Below are 17,418 nucleotides of genomic sequence, written 5' to 3'. Positions count from 1 at the left end.
AAGTGAAAGAGGAGAGTGAAAAAGTTGGCTTAAAACTCCATATTCAACAAACAAAAATCATGGCATCTGGTCCCATCACTTCCAGCAAATAGATAGGGGAACAATGGAAACAGTGAGAAAATTTATTTTCTTGGGCTTCAAAATCACTGCAGATGGTGATTACAGCCATGAAATTAAAAGACACTTACTCCTTAGAAGAAGAAAATCTATGACCAATCTAGACAGCATATTAAAAAGCAGAGACATTACTTTGCCAACAAAGGTCTGTCTAGTCAAAGCTATGGTTTTTCCAGTAGTCATGTACAGATGTGAGAGTTGGACTCTAAAATAAGCTGAGCACTGAAGAATTGATGCTTTTGAATTGTGGGGTTGTAGAAGACTCTTGAGAATCCCTTGGACAGCAAGCAGTTCCAACCAGTCCATCCTAAAGGAAATCAGTCCTGAATATTCATTGGAAGGACTGATGTTGAAGCTGAAACACTAATACTTTGGCCATGTGATGCGAATTACTGACTCACTGGAAATGATCCTGATGCTGGGAAAGATTAAAGCCAGGAGGAGAAGGGGACGACAGAGGATGAGATGGTTGTGTGGCATCACCGACTTGATGGACCCGAGTTTGAGCAAGCTCAAGGAGTTCATGATGGACAGGGAAGCTTGACATGCTGCAGTCCATGGGGTTGCAAAGAGTCAGACATGACTGAGCGACTGAACTGACTGACACCAAAATCAGAATATATAAGTATTTGGAAACATAATTCTGATATTGTAATATAAGTGCAACAACTTAAAGCAAAATTTTTATAAGCTGTGCTTTCAGTGCAATATTTACTCAGCGAAATACAAAATTACTTTTATTTGACAAAAATATTCAAAGTTCCTTTAATGAATAGAACCAAGAGCTGGTTTTTTGGAAGGATAAACAAAACTGAAAAACCTTTTGCCAGACTCTGCCAGGAAAAGAAAGAGATGACCCAAATAAACAAAATAAGAAATGAGAGAGGAGAAATAACCAATACTCCAAAACACAAAATATCATAAGAAAATATGAAGTTACATATTCCAAAAATGAAAAATCTAGATGAAATGGACAAGTTTCTAGAAATATACAGTCTGCCAAAATTGAGTCAAGAAGAAACAGATAATTTGAACAAACTGATCACTAGAAGAGAAATAGAATATGTGATTTAAAAACTCCTTGCAAACAGAAGTCAGGACCAGATGTCTTCACTGGGGAATTCTATCAAGCATACAAAGAACTTGTGTCTTATACCTATCCTTCTCAAACTCTTTAAAAGAACGATGAGAAAGAAGCAATACTAAAGTCATTCTATGAAGCCACCATCCCCTTGATACCAAATCCAGATAAAGACCCTACCCAAAAATAAAATTAGAGGCCAATATATTTGATGAGCATAGATTTAAAGATCTTCAACAAAATATTAACAAACAAGTCCAATAATACATAAAAAGGATCATCCCTCATGACCCAGCTGGATTCATGTCAGGGTCACAAGGATGGTTCAACACAGACAAATCAATCAGTGTGACACACCACATAAACAAAACAAAAACCACAGGACCATCTCAGCAGATGCAGTAAAAGTATTTGATAAAATTCGACATTGATTCATGATTAAGGGGAAAAAAAAAAAAGAAAACCTCTTGCCAAATTACCTCTTGCCAAGGTAGAGAGGTAACATTTCTCAATACAATAAAAGTGATTTCTGACAAAGCCACAACCAACATGATACTCAAAGATGAAAAGTGAAAGCTTTCCTGCTAAATTCTGGAACAAGAAAAGAAGGATTTTCACACTTATCATTTCTATTCAATATAGTATTGGAAGTCATTTCCACAACAATCAGACAAGAAAAAGAAATAAAAGGTATCCAATTTGGAAGGGAAGAGGTAAAACTGTCATTATATGCAGATGACATGATATTCTATACTGAAAAACCTAAAGAATTCTCTCAAAAACTCTTAGGCCTGATAAATAAATTCAGCAAGGTAGCAGAACATTAGATTAATATACATAAATTTGCTGCATTTCTTTACACTAACAATGAAATATCAAAAAGAGAAAGTAAAGAAAAATCCCATTTAAAATCATGTCCAAAATGTGTAGGAATAAATTTAACAAAGGATGTGAAAGACAAACACTGAGATCTGGAAAACACTGATAAAGAAAATAAAAGATGATTCAAAAGAAAGATATCCATAATCCTTATCAAATTACTCATGATATTTTTCACAGAACTAGAATGAATAACCCTAAAATGTATATGAAACAACAAAACACCCAGAATTTCCAAGGCAATCTTGAGGGAAAAAAAATAAAGCTGGAGGCATAACTCTTCCAGACTTTAGACAATACTACAAACCTACAGTAATCAAAACACCATGGTATTGGCACAAAAATATACAATCAGATCAATGCAACAGAACAGAGAGCCCAGAAATAAATCCACACATCGATGATCAATTAATCTTTGACAAAAGAGGCAAGAATATAGGATGGAGAAAAGACAGTCTTCTCAGCAAGTGGTGTTGGGAAAGTTGAACAGCTGCATGTAAATCAGTGAAGTTAGAGAGGGAGGAACAAGATGGGGAGGAATAGGACGGCGAGACCACTCTCTCCCCCACAAATTCATCAAAAGAACATTTGAATGAGGAGTAAAGTCCACAAAACAACTTCTGAATGCTGGCAGAGGACATCAGGCACCCAGAAAAGCAGCCCACTGTCTTCGAAAGGAGGTAGGAAAAAACATAAAAGATAAAAAGAGAGAGAAAAGAGGTAAGGACGGAACTCTGTTCCAGGAAGGGAGGCTTTAAAAAGAGAGAAGTTTCCAAACACCAGGAAACACTCTCACTGATGAATCTGTGGTGAGCCTTGGAACCTCAGAGGGCCACATAACCGGGAAGAAAAAGAAAGAAACAATTAAAACCCACAGATTACCCGCCAAACAGTAACTCCCAGTGGAGAAGCAGCTCAGACGCCTGCATACGCAGATAGCAAGGTGGGGCTGGGCAGGGAGGAGCCAGCTGAACTGCTTAGAGAGAGAATTGGGCTTGAATGCCACGAGGGCAATCTGAGAGAACTGGAGATAGCAAAGCAGACTGTGGGATAGTTTCCCTGCAAAAAGGTGGAAAGCTCTAACCTAAGACTCCGCCAGCCCCTCTCACAGAACAAAGGGGAGCAGAGTGAGCCGGCTGCGGTCAGCCCATCCCCCATCCAATGCCAAGACAGTCAGGGAGGTCAGCCAGAACCAGAGGGGGCAACCGCGGCCCCAGAAAGGCATCTGATACAAACTGCAGGCAGGCTTGTTGCTAATCAAGACTTCTTGGGCTCAGGCCGGTCAATATCTACCTGAGAAGGTGCGCTGGTTGTACACCCAGAAAACCGAGTGTCAGGGACTGGGGAGGCGATAAGTCACAGTGACCACACTCGCCAAACACCTGGTCACCTGAGCTGCTCGGACCGGGGAAGGCACAAAACGCAGGCCCAACCAAGTCTGCGCCTTTGTGGAGTACCCGAGAAACTGAACTTGAGCCGCTCAGACCTGGGAAGTGCATAAAACCCAGCGCTGGCCTCAGACAGTTAAGGCAGAGCAACCTAGAACCTGTGCAGTGCAGACTGGGACAACGCACACGCTGTGAGCAGGGACAAACCCAGTGTGGCGGAGACGCTACGAGCACTCCCCACAGACGCCAGAGACATTTGTCTGCAGCATTCCTCCCTTCCCAGAACAGGACTGAACAACTGAGCTTTAAAAAGTGTCCACTTGCCCCCTAATAACAGGGCGGAAATTAGACACTGAAGAGACCAGCAAACAGAAGCTAAAACAGAGGGAACCACCTTGGAAATGACAGAGAAGTCTAGAGACTACTCCAAGAATAAGACCAAAAACCAGAGGCAAGAGGGTTAAACCCAAATCCTGAGAACACCAGAGAACTCCTGACTCCAGGGAACATTAATCAATAGGAGCTCATCAAACACCTCCATACCTACACTAAAACCAAACACCACCCAAGGATCAGCAAGTTCCAGAGCAAGACATACCACGCAAATTCTCCAGCAACAGAGGAAAATAGCCCTGAGCTTCAATATACAGGCTGCCCAAAGACACTCCAAACCCACTGACATCTCATAACTCATTACTGGACACTTCATTGCACTCCAGAGAGAAGAAATCCAGCTCCACCCACCAGAACACCGACACAAGCTTCCATAACCAGGGAACCTTGACAAGTCACCAGTCCAACCCCACACACAGCAGGGATACTACATGATAAAGAGAACTCCACAAACCGCCAGAAGAGGGAAAGGCCACCCAAGCAAAGCAATATAAGCAAGATGAAGAGGCAGAGAAATACCCAGCAAGTAAAGGAACAAGATAAATGCCCACCAACACAAACAAAAGAGGAAGATATAGGGAATCTACATGAAAAAGAATTTCTAATTTTGATGGTGAAAATGACTCAAAATCTTGAAAGCAAAATGAAGTTACAGATAAATAACCTGTAGAAAAGTATTGAGAAGATGCAAGAAAGGTTTAATAAGGGCTTAGAGGAAATAAAAAAGAGTCAATATACAATGAATAATGCAATAGATGAGATCAGAAACACTCTGGAGGGAACAAACAGTAGAATAACAGAGGCAGAAGACAGGATAAGTGAGCTAGAAGATAGAATTTTAGAAATAAATGAAACAGAGAGGAAAAAAGAAAAATGAATTTAAAGAAATGAGGACAATATTAGAGACCTCTGGTACAATGTTAAACGCTACAACATTCGAATCATTGGAGTCCCAGAAGAAGACGACAAAAAGAAAGACCATGAGAGAATACTCGAGGAGAAAATAGTTGAAAACTTCCCTAAAATGGGGCAAGAAATAATCACCCAAGTCCAAGAAACCCAGAGAGTCCCCAACAGGATAAACCTAAGGCGAAATTCTCCAAGACACATATTAATCAAATTAACAAAGATCAAACAAAGAACAAACATTAAAAGCAGCAAGGGAAAAGCAGCAAATAACACACAAGGGGATTCCCATAACAGTTGATCTTTCAACAGAAACTCTTCAGGCCAGGAGGGAATGGCAAGACATACTTAAAGTGATGAAAGAAAGTAACCTACAGCCCAGATTACTGTACCCAGCAAGGATCTCATTCAAATATGAAGGAGAAATCAAAAGCTTTACAGACAAGCAAAAGCTGAGATAATTCAGCATCACCAAACCAGCTCTTCAACAAATGCTAAAGGATCTTCTCTAGGCAGGAAACACAGAAAGGGTGTATAAACTCGAACCCAAAGCAATAAAGAAAATGACAACGGGATCATACTTATCAATAATTACCTTAAACATAAATGGTTGAATGCCCCAACCAAACGACAAAGGCTGGCTGAATGGATACAAAAACAAGAACCCCATATACGTTGTCTACAAGAGACACACCTCAAAACGAGGAACACATACAGACTGAAAGTGAAGGGCTGGAAAAAGATCAGTTCAGTTCAGTTCAGTCGCTCAGTCGTGTCCGACTCTCCGCGACCCCATGAATCACAGCACGCCAGGCCTCCCTGTCCATCACCAACTCCCGGAGTACACTCAAACTCATGTCCACAGAGTCGGTGATGCCATCCAGCCATCTCATTCTCCGTCGTCCCCTTCTCCTCCCGCCCCCAACCTTTCCCAGCATCAGAGTCTTTTCCAGTGAGTCAACTCGTCTCATGAGGTGGCCAAAATATTGGAGTTTCAGCTTTAGCATCAGTCCCTCCAATGAACATCCAGGATTGATCTCCTTTAGAATGGACTGGTTGGATCTCCTTGCAGTATAAGGGACTCTCAAGAGTCTTCTCCAACACCACAGTTCAAAAGCATCGATTCTTCGGCGATCAGCTTTCTTCACAGTCCAACTCTCACATCCATACATGACCACGGGAAAAACCATTGCCTTGACTAGACGGACCTTGGTCGGCAAAGTAATGTCTCTGCTTTTTAATATACTATCAAGGTTGGTCATAACTTTCCTTCCAAGGAGCAAGCGTCTTTTAATTTCATGGCTGCAATCAGCATCTGCAGTGATTTTGGAGCCCCAAAAAACAAAGTCTGACACTGTTTCCACTGTTTTTCCATCTATTTCCCATGAAGTGATGGGACCAGATGCCATGATCTTTGTTTTCTGAATGTTGAGCTTCAAGCCAACCTTTTCACTCTCCTCTTTCACTTTCATCAAGAGACTTTTGAGTTCCTCTTCACTTTCTGCCATAAGGGTAGTGTCATCTGCATATCTGAGGTTATTGATATTTCTCCCAGCAATCTTGATTCCAGCTTGTGCTTCTTCCAGCCCAGCGTTCCTCATGATGTACTCTGCATATAAGTTAAATAAGCAAGGTGACAATATACAACCTTGACGCACTCCTTTTCCTATTTGGAACCAGTCTGTTGTTCCATGACCGGTTCTAACTGTTGCTTCCTGACCTGCATACAGGTTTCTCAAGAGGCAGGTCAGGTGGTCTGGGATTCCCATCTCTTTCAGAATGTTCCACAGTTTATTGTGATCCACACAGTCAAAGGCTTTGGCATAGTCAATGAAGCAGAAATAGATGTTTTTCTGAAACTCTCTTGCTTTCTCCATGATCCAGCGGATGTTGGCAATTTGATCTCTGGTGCCTCTGCCTTTTCTAAAACCTGCTTGAACATCTGGGAGTTCACGGTTTACATACTGCTGAAGCCTGGCTTGGAGAATTTTGAGCATGACTTTACTAGCGTGTGAGATGAGTGCAATTGTGCAGTAGTTTGAGCATTCTTTGGCATTGCCTTTCTTTGGGATTGGAATGAAGACTGACCTCTTCCAGTCCTGTGGCCACTGCTGAGTTTTCCAAATCTGCTGGCATATTGAGTGCAGCACTTTCACAGCATCATCTTTCAAGACTTGAAATAGCTCAACTGGAATTCCATCACCACCACTAGCTTTGTTCGTAGTGATGCTTTCTAAGGCCCACTTGACTTCACATTCCAAGATGTCTGGCTCTAGGTCAGTGATCACATTATCGTGACTATCTTGGTCGTGAAGATCTTTTTTGTACAGTTCTTCTGTGTATTCCTGCCACCTCTTCTTAATATCTTCTGCTTCTGTTAGGTCCATACCATTTCTGTCCTTTATCGAGCCCATCTTTGCATGAAAAGTTCCCTTGGAATCTCTAATTTTCTTGAAGAGGTCTCTTGTTTTTCCTATTCTGTTGTTTTCCTCTATTTCTTTGCATTGATCACTGAGGAAGGCATTCTTATCTCTCCTTGCTATTCTTTGGAACTCTGCATTCAGATGCTTATATCTTTCCTTTTCTCCTTTGCTTTTCGCCTCTCTTCTTTTTACAGCTATTTGTAAGGCCTCCTCAGACAGCCATTTCGCTCTTTTGCATTTCTTTTCCATGGGGATGGTCTTGTTCCCTGTCTCCTGTACAATGTCACGAACCTCCGTCCAGAGTTCATCAGGCACTCTATCAATCAGATCTAGTCCCTTAAATCTATTTCTCACTTCCACTGCATAATCATAAGGGATTTGATTGAGGTCATATCTGAATGGTCTAGTGGTTTTCCCTACTTTCTTCAATTTAAGTCTGAACTTCGCAATAAGGAGTTCATGATCTGAGCCACAGTCAGCTCCTGGTCTTGTTTTCGCTAACTGTATACAGCTTCTCCATCTTTGGTTGCAAAGAATATAATCAATCTGATTTCGGTGTTGACCATCTGGTGATGTCCATGTGTAGAGTCTTCTCTTGTGTTGTTGGAAGAGGGTGTTTGCTATGACCAGTGCATTCTCTTGACAAAACTCTATTAGCCTTTGCCCTGCTTCATTCCGTGCTCCGAGGCCAAATTTGCCTGTTACTCCAGGTGTTTCTTGACTTCCTACTTTTGCATTCCAGTCCCCTATAATGAAAAGGACATCTTTTTTGGGTGTTAGTTCTAAAAGGTCTTGTAGGTCTTCATAGAACCGATTAACTTCGGCTTCTTCAGCATTACTGGTTGGGGCATAGGCCTGGATTACTGTAATATTGAATGGTTTGCCTTGGAAACGAACAGAAATCATCCTGTCATTTTTAAGATTGCATCCAAGTACTGCATTTCGGACTCTTTTGTTGACCATGATGGCTACTCCATTTCTTCTAAGGGATTCCTGCCCACAGTAGTAGATATAATGGTCATCCGAGTTAAATTCACCCATTCCAGTCCATTTTAGTTCACTGATTCCTAGAATGTCGACATTCACTCTTGCCATCTCCTGTTTGACCACTTCCAATTTGCCTTGATTCATGGACCTAACATTCCAGGTTCCTATGCAATATTGCTCTTTACAGCACCGGACCTTGTTTCTATCATTGGTCACATCCACAACTGGGTATTGGTTTTGCTTTTGCTCCATCCCTTTATTCCTTCTATAGTTATTTCTCCACTGAGCTCCAGTAGCATACTGGGCACCTACTGACCTGGGGAATTCCTCATTCAGTATCCTATCATTTTGCCCTTTGTTACTGTTCACGGGGTTCTCAAGGCAAGTATACTGAAGTGGTTTGCCATTCCCTTCTCCAGGGGACCACATTCGGCTGTCGTCCATGTGATTAGATCAGCTAGTTTCCTGTGATTATGATTTCAGTTTGTCTGCCCTCTGGTGCCCCCTAGCAATACCTACCGTCTTATTTCGGTTTCCCTTACCTTGGTCGTGGAAAATCTCTTCACAGCCGCCATGCAAATAGAAACCAAAAGAAAGCAGGGGTAGCAATACTCATATCAGATAAAATAGACTTTAAAACAAAGGCTGTGAAAAGAGACAAAGAAGGAAACTACATAATGATCAAAGGATCAATCCAAGAAGAAGATATAACAATTATAAATATTTATGCACCCAACATAGGAGCACTGCAATATGTAAGACAAGGAGATCCAACCAGTCCATTCTAAAGGAGATCGATTCTGGGTGTTCATTGGAAGGACTGATGCTAAAGTTAAAACTCCAATACTTTGTCCACCTCATGCAAAGAGTTGACTCACTGGAAAAGACTCTGATGCTGGGAAAGATTGGGGGCCGGAGGAGAAGGGGACGACCGAGAATGAGATGGCTGGATGGCATCACCGACTATGTGGACATGAGTTTGAGCGAACTCTGGGAGTTTTTGATGGACAGGGAGGCCTGGCGTGCTGTGATTCATGGGGTCGCGGAGAGTCGGACACGACTGAGTGACTGAACTGAACTGAACTGAACTGAATGAAAGGGGAAATTAACAATAACACAATAATAGTGGGAGATTTTAATACCCCACTTACATCTATGGATAGATCAACTAAACAGAAAATTAACAAGGAAACACAAACTTTAAATGATATAATAGACCAGTTAGACCTAATAGATATCTATAGGACATTTCACCCCAAAACAATGAATTTCACCTTTTTCTCAGTGTACATGGAACCTTTTCCAGGATAGATCACATCATCCTGGGCCATAAATCAAGCCTTGGTAAATTCAAAAAAATTGAAATCATTCCAAGCATCTTTTCTGACCACAATGCAGTAAGATTAGATCTCAATTACGGGAGAAAAAAACCATTAAAAATGCCAAAATATGGAGGCTGAACAACACGCTGCTGAATAATGAACAAATCATAGAAGAAATCAAAAGAGAAATCAAAATATGCATAGAAATGAATGAAAATGAAAACAAAACAACCCAAAACCTCTGGGACACTGTAAAAGCATTGCTAAGGGGCAAGTTCATAGCAATACAGGCACACCTCAAGAAACAAGAAAAAGGTCAACTAAATAATCTAACTCTACATCTAAAGAAACTAGAAAAGGAAGAAATGAAGAACCCCAGGGTTAGTAGAAGGAAAGAAACCGTAAATATTAGGGCAGAGATAAATGCAAAAGAAACAAAAGAGATCATAGCAAAAATCAACAAAGCCAAAAGCTGGTTCTTTGAGAAGGTAAATAAAATTGACAAATCATTAGCCAGACTCACAAAGGGAGAAGAACCAAATCAATAAAATTAGAAATGAAAATGGAGAGATCACAACTGACAACACAGAAATACAAAGGATTATTAGAGAATACTATCAGCAATTATATGGGAGTAAAACGAATAACCTGGAAGAAATGGACAAATTCCTAGAAGAGTACAACTTTCCAAAACTGAACCAGGAAGAAATAGAAAATCTGAATAGACTCATCACAAGCACGGAACTAGAGACTGTAATCAGAAATCTTCCAGCAAACAAAAGCCCAGGTCCAGACGGCTTCACAGCTGAATTCTACCAAAAATTTAGAGAAGAGCTAACACCTATTCTACTCAAACTCTTCCAGAAAATTGCTGAGGACTGGAAACTTCCAAACTCATTCTATGAGGCCACCATCACCTTAATCCCAAAACCTGGTAAAGACCCCACAAAAAAGGAAAACTACAAGCCAATATCACTGATGAACATAGATGTAAAAATCCTTAACAAAATTCTAGCAGTCAGAATCCAACAACACATTAAGAAGATCATACATCATGACCAAGTGAGCTTTATCCAAGGAATACAAGGATTCTTCAATATCTGCAAATCAATCAATGTAATACACCACATTAACAAACTGAAAAATAAAAATCATATGATTATCTCAATAGATGCAGAGAAAGACTTCGACAAAATTCAGCATCCATTTATGATAAAAACCCTCCAGAAAGTGGGAATAGAAGGAACATATCTCAACATAATAAAAGCTATATATGACAAACCCACAGCAAACATTATCCTCAATGGTGAAAAACTCAAAGCATTTCCCCTAAAGTCAGGAACAAGACAAGGGTGCCCAATCTCACCACTAATATTCAACATAGTTCTGGAAGTTTTAGCTACAGCAATCAGAGCAGAAAAAGACATAAAAGGAATATAAATTGGTAAGAAGACGTAAAACTTTCACTGTTTGCTGATGACATGATCCTCTACACAGAAAACCCTAAAGACTCTGCCAGAAAACTACTAGAGCTAATCAATGAATACAGTAAAGTTGCAGGATATAAAATCAACACACGGAAATCCCTTGCATTCCTATACACTAATAATGAGAAAATAGAAAGAGAAATTAAGGAAACTATTCCATTCACTGTTGCAACGAAAAGAATTAAATACTTAGGAATATATCTACCTAAGGAAACAAAAGACTTGTACATAGAAAACTATAAAACACTAGTGAAAGTAATCAAAGAAGACACTAATAGATGGAGAAATATACCATATTCATGGATTGGAAGAATAAATATTGTAAAAATGAGTATACTACCCAAAGTAATTTATACATTCAATGCAATCCCTATCAAGCTACCAACAATATTTTTCACAGAACTAGAACAAATAATCTCACAATTTGTATGGAAATACAAAAAACCTCGAATAGCCAAAGCAATCTTGAGGAAGAAGAATGGAACTGGGGGAATCAATCTGCCGGACTTCAGGCTCTACGACAAAGCCACAGTCATCAAGACAGTATGGAACTGGCATAAAGACAGAAATATAGATCAATGGAACAAAATAGAAAGCCCAGATAAATCCACGCACTTACGGACACCTTATCTTTGACAAAGGAGGCAAGAATATAAAATGGACAAAAGACAGTCTCTTTAACAAGTGGTGCTGGGAAAACTGGTCAACCACTTGTAAAAGAATGAAACTAGAACACTTCCTAACACCATACACCAAAATAAACTCAAAATGGATTAGAGAGCTAAATGTAAGACCAGAAACTATAAAACTCCTAGAGGAGAACGTAGGCAAAACACTCTCCGATATAAATCACAGTAGGATCCTCCAAGACCCACCTCCCAGAATATTGGAAATAAAAGCAAAAATAAACAAATGGGACCTAATTAAAATAAAAAGCTTCTGCACAGCAAAGGAAACTCTAAGCAATGTGAAAAGACAGCCTTCAGAATGGGAGAAAATAATGGCAAATGAAGCAACTGATAAAGGATTAATCTCCAAAATATACAAGCAGCTCCTGCAGCTCAATTCCAGAAAAATAAGTGACCCAATCAAAAAATGGGCCAAAGAACTAAACAGACATTTCTCCAAAGAAGACATAAAGAAACACATGAAAAAATGCTCAATATCCCTCATAATCAGTCAAAACCACTATGAGATACCATTTCACACCAGTCAGAATGGCTGCTATCCAAAAGTCTACATGCAATAAATGCTGGAGAGGGTGTGGAGAGAAGGGAACCCTCTTACACTGTTGGTGGGAATGCAACCTAGTACAGCCACTGTGGAGAACAGTGTGGAGATTCCTCAAAAAACTGGAAATAGAACTGACATATGATCCAGCAATCGCACTCCTGGGCATACACACCGAGGAAACCAGAATTGAAAGAGACACATGTACTCCAATGTTCATTGCAGCACTGTTTATAATAGCCAGGACATGGAAGCAACCTAGATGTCCATCTGCAGACAAACGGATAAGAAAGTTTTGGTACATATACACAATGGAGTATTACTCAGCTATTAAAAATAATGCATTTGAATCAGTTCTAATGAGGTGGATGAAACTGAGCCTATTATACAGAGTGAAGTAAGCCAGAAAGAAAAACACCAATACAATATACTAACGCATATATGTGGAATTTAGAAAGATGCAAATGATAACCCTGTATACGAGACAGCAAGAGACACAGATGTATAGAACAGTCTTTGGGACTCTGTGGGAGAGGGTGAGGGTGGGATGGTTTGGGAGAATGGCATTGAAACATGTATGTTGTCATATATGAAACGAATCGCCAGTTCAGGGTCGATGCATGTTACAGGATGCTCGGGGCTGGTATGTGGGGATGACCCAGAGGGAGGATAAGGGGAGGAAAGAGGTGGGAGGGGGGTTCGGGAGGGGGAACTCATGTACACCCGGGGGGGATTCATGTCAATGTATGGCAAAACCAACCAATATAATATTGTAAAATAATTAGCCTCCAATAAAAATAAAAATAAAAAAAATGAAATTAGAACACATCCTCACACCATACACAAAAATAGACTCAAAATGGCTTGAAGACTTAAAATATAAGACGTGACACCATAAAACTCTTGGAACACAAGCAACACATTCTCGGACATAAACCATAGCAACGTTTTCTTATATCAGTATCCCAAGGCAAAAGAAATAAAAGCAAAAAATAAATAAATTATACCTAATCAACCTTAAAATTTTTTGGACAGCAAAGGAAACCATAAACAAAACGAAAAGAAAACCTATGGAATGGGATAAATATTTGCAAATGATGTGACCAACAAGGGGTTAATAACCAAAATATATAAACAGCTCAATAACAAAAAACAAACAACTCAATCAAAAAATGGGCAGAAGACCTAAACAAACATTTCTCCAAAGATGATACACAAATAGCCAACAGGTACTGGTAAATATTTGCTTAACACTGTTAATTACTAGAGAAATACAGAACAAAACAATACCTGGGCATATCCCACTCCTGGGCATATATTCAGAAAAGAAGAAAGCTTAATTTGAAAAGATATATGCACCCCAATGTTCATCAGTTTAGTTCACTTCAGTCCCTCAGTTGCAACAGTAGTTGAATATTTCAATTGGTCATTTGATATCAGAGATCCACAGAAAAAGTTGTAACCTCATTGAAAATGCATCAAAAATAATTTAAACCCAGTTCAGTTCAGTTCAGTTCAGTCACTCAGTCGTGTCCGACTCCGCGACCCCATGAATCACAGCACGCCAGGCCTCAATTTAAACCCAAGTTAATGGCTATAATTCTACACATTTATATTTAATTTATAGGCATGCATCTAATAATTTTCCTACTGATGAATAAAATACATGAAGACTAGTTGTTCAATGTAAGTAAATATAAAGACACAATTTGATTGTTCTACAAGCTTTTTGTAATCATCATTTTACTTGAAAAGTCAGTGTCATAACTCTAGAGGCCAACTACTCCATTTCAATTATAATAATTTCTAATGAGCTAATACTCATGTATGACCTAATTCATTGCTAGTATTCCCTATGAAAAATCCAAGATAGGTGTCACAACTGTAGCTATACACATAAGCTTGATGCATATAAAAGCTACATCATAATCCTTGAGAAAGACAATGTAATAGTTTTCTATTGCTACTGTAGCATATTATCACAAACACTGCGCCATAGAACACTATAGATTTACTATTTTACAGTTACAGAGTTCAGAAGCGGAAAATCAGTGTCTGTGAGAGGCTGTTACTTTTATTCTCTTGCCTTTCCCAGCTTTTAGAGGATACATATATTCCTTGGACCATGGCCCTTTCCTCCATCAGAAAATGCATCATTCCAATCTCAGCTTCTGTTGTCACATGTCCTCTCTCTGGCTCTGATTCAATTGGGCCTACCTGGATAATCTGCAATAATCTCTCCCCATCTCAAATATTTTAATCATATCTGGAAAACTGTCTTTAATATGTTGGGTAATATTAATATAGTCACAGGTTCCCAGGGCTAGGGTGTTGACATTATGGGAATTATTAGTCTACAACACACACAAACCAGAGAACATACTTCAGAATTTAACATTTTTACAGAATGATTTTATGATTAATAACTGTCATGAGCTGTCTGCATTGTAATTAGTAAAAATTTTTAATGCTTCTCCTGATATTGTAAACCTTACTCAACCTGATATTATAATCCATCTACATTGCTAAATAATTTCAACTCTGCCAATCACTTTGAATACAAAATAATGTTATGGAGGTCACTCAGATGGTAAAGCATCTGCCTGCAATGTGGGAGACCCGGGTTCGATCCCTGGGTTGGGAAGATTCCCTGGTGAAGGAAATGGCAACCCACTTCAGTACTCTTGCCAGGAAAATTACATGGACAGAGGAGCCTTGTGGGCTACAGTTCATGAGGTTGCAAAGAGTTGGACATGACTGAGCGACTTCACTTTCTTTCTTTTAAGAAACACTGTACTCAGCATCTATTCTATCGAATTACATATTTCAGATCAGACATTTTGTGAAGGATAAAGGTACAAAGATAAATAAGAAGTGATCCCTGTCAAAGATGACAAGAAGAACCTGTGGGTTAAGTTTTTTCCAATTACCTTTCGATATGGAATTCTGGTAAAGAGTAGCTCAGCCAGTAAAGAATTCACCTGCAGTGCAGAAGACTCTGATTCAATTCCTGAGTAAGGAGGCTACCCACTCCAGTATTCTTGGGCTTCCCTGGTGGTTCAGCTGGTAAAGAATCTGCCTGCAATGCAGGAGACCTGGGTTTGATCCCTGGGTTGAGAGGATCCCCTGGAGGAGGGAACAGCTATTCACTGTAGTATTCTGGCCTGGAGAATTCCATGGACTGTGTGGTCCATGGGGTCGCAAAGAGAAGATATGACTGAGTGACTTTCACTTTGATACAGAATTCTGGTAAAGAATTAGTCATTGGTTTTCATTTTAAAAGATGGGAAGAACTTTGACTAGTGGAGATAGAGGAAAGAAAGACATTCTAGAGAAGGAGAACCATTTGTCATGATGTAAGGACAGAAAGCAATGGCAAGCCACTCCAGTATGATAGCCTAGAAAATCCCATGGATGGAGGAGCCTGGTTGGCTGTAGTCTATGGGGTCGCTAAGGGTCGGACACGGCTGAGCGACTTCACTTTCACTTTTCACTTTCACACATTGGAGGAGGAAATGGCAACCCACTCCAGTGTTCTTGCCTGGAGAATCCCAGGGATGGGGGAGCCTGGTGGGCTTCCGTCTATGGGGTCGCACAGAGTCGAACACGACTGAAGTGACTTAGCAGCAAGGACAGAAAACATGCCATTGGGAACTTACCTGCAGCTAGAGTGAGGCCTGAATGATGTGCATGACTAGATGTTCTGCCTTGAAACATAGGTTAGGATCAGATTATGGAGACATTTTAATGCTATATGACAAAGTTGGAATTCTGTCACAATGTGAACCTATTAAATAATTCTAAAATAATAGGTGATTATTCTGAGATGGATTTAAGTATTCACTTTGTTTCAGACGTTTGTTTGTGATACAGGGGAGGCAGTATGAAGCTTGTACCTCAATGGCCAGTTAATAGTACATGATATTTAGTCTTTTAACTTGACTTCTGATTTGGTTTGGTTTTACCATTTAATATTTTCAATACAAACAGACTATACTGTGTGTTTGTGAAGGTGCGAGTGTGTATTCCCTAAACAGCATGATTTGTTGTTGTTCAGCCAGTAAGTCGTGTCTGACTCTTTGCAGCCCCATGGACTGCGGCAGGCCAGGCTTCCCTGCCCTTCGCTATCTCTAGGAGTGTGCTCAAACTTACGTCCATTGAGTCGGTGATGCCATCCAACCATCTCATCCTCTGTTGCCCCCTTTTTCTCCCGCCCTCAATATTTCCCAGCATCAGGGTCTTTTCCAATAAATTGGCTCTTCACATCAGGTGGCCAAAGTATTGGAGCTTCAGCTTCAGCATCAGTCCTTCCAATGAATATTGAAGGAATGTTTCTCAGTGAAATTCTTGAAATTCTCCTTTCTCCAGAAGCGGGCAACACAGCCCTTGTGTAAGTAGGTAAACTAGCTTTTCTCAGAATGTCTGTAAGCAAGTGTTTGGAAATTAGAAGCTTGGATTTTATCGTAGCTTTTTTCAAAAAAAAAAAAAAGAAGATCCCTACAGAAAAAGTTGTACACTTTAGAAATACATAAATTTCTTCAGACCAGCATTCATGTAGTAATTCATGCTGATTTCCTCATCTGAGTGTTTGATGGAAAATTTTAGACCCCTCCCCCAAGACCTCATGAAAAATTTCTTGTTTGCATTCTCTACGTGGATTTTTCTCTTATCACATTAGAAATAACCCTTTTTTCTCTTCAGTTTATCTTCACTTATATTAAATCAACATTCAAAGCCATTTCGGTATAAATGTATAACAAGATTCATAAGACTCCTTTCCCCTATTCAATATTTGATTAATATAAAATCATGTCTATGGTATGACATTTTCTGTTAGTTGCTAACACATGTTCTTTTCCTTTACAAACTTATTAAATCAGATTGATTGAAGAGATGTTAGATGGTAATATTAAAAATTCTCATATATCTTCATGTAAATCAACCTCCCTATCCATCACCAACTCCCTGAGTTCACTCAAACTCATGTCCACAGAGTCGGTGATACCATCCAGCCATCTCATTCTCAGTCGTCCCCTTCTCCTCCCACCCCCAACCTTTCCCAGCATCAGAGTCTTTTCCAGTGAGTCAACTCTTCGCATGAGGTGGCCAAAGTATTGCAGTTTTAGCTTTAGCATCAGTCCTTCCAATGAACACCCAGGATCGATCTCCCTTAGAATGGACTGGTTGGATCTCCTTGCAGTCCAA

This window comes from Moschus berezovskii, chromosome 2 (genome assembly GCF_049115385.1).
Source record: "Moschus berezovskii isolate FMDL1 chromosome 2, NW_MosBer_1.0, whole genome shotgun sequence".
Taxonomy (NCBI): domain Eukaryota; kingdom Metazoa; phylum Chordata; class Mammalia; order Artiodactyla; family Moschidae; genus Moschus; species Moschus berezovskii.
The sequence above is the reverse complement of the archived record's forward strand: the minus strand, read 5'-3'. Positions refer to the sequence as shown.